This window comes from Penaeus monodon, chromosome 28 (assembly GCF_015228065.2).
Source record: "Penaeus monodon isolate SGIC_2016 chromosome 28, NSTDA_Pmon_1, whole genome shotgun sequence".
Taxonomy (NCBI): Eukaryota; Metazoa; Arthropoda; class Malacostraca; order Decapoda; family Penaeidae; genus Penaeus; species Penaeus monodon.
In genome coordinates this window covers 4,311,379-4,312,151 of record NC_051413.1, presented here as the reverse complement: position 1 = coordinate 4,312,151, position 773 = coordinate 4,311,379, and the positions used below count along the sequence as shown (strand labels likewise).

The window sequence follows — 773 nt, the reverse complement described above, 5'->3', positions numbered from 1 at the left end:
TTAAAAGGGGAATGGATATTTCTACTGTGCGAAATACTGTAAGTAATAGACATTCCATATCTCTGTGTATTTGAAATGGGAATATATTATAATAGACCGCGAACAAAATGCATTTCACTTTTTATGTGGTTTATTTAAAAGGGAAATGTATAATTCTACTGTGCGGAAAATTACAAATGATAGACATACCAGTTTTTATTTTGATATCGTAAAATAATATACGAATCGAAACGAATCAGTTCCAAAGAGCAAATAATGGGCAAAAGTATGCAAATAATGGGCATTCTAATTCTAGTTCGGTGAGGTTAAACGCCATGAATGGGAACTGATATTTTCACAACTGTATTTTCACAACAATAACGTTTAGATTTACCTTTTCAGAACTGCATAACTAAGGCGTAATTCGAAACGTAAATTGCACATTTCGTTTTGTGGAATTTATTTCCCATTTCCTTTAAACCCTCTTCTACATTTGTCATGGTGAGGATTAAGAAGTTTATTAAAGTAAATGAAAGTAACAATGAAAAAATAAATAAGCTAACATTTATCATGATAGATTTAATCAGAAGATTGAAATCAAAGTATTTTTCATGGCGTTTTTTTTAATGTATTTATTGGGAACCTAGTGTTTTTCATGCATATTGTTGCTGGTTTGGTGTTACTTAAGGATATATTTGTACGTATCTTATGCTGGAGTGTTTATTCCTTTTGCTAAATACATGTGCAGTTTTGTTTTTGTTTCCGACTCTGCGTTTGTGTGCTTATTTGTACTA

At 30.8% G+C, this 773-nt stretch overlaps 1 protein-coding gene across 1 annotated transcript in view; it reads left to right on the top strand.

The window, feature by feature from the left end:
* Nucleotides 1-773, top strand: part of LOC119591302 — a 21,918-nt gene that overhangs the window by 15,958 nt on the left and 5,187 nt on the right. The gene's annotated exons all lie outside the window — the stretch shown is intronic.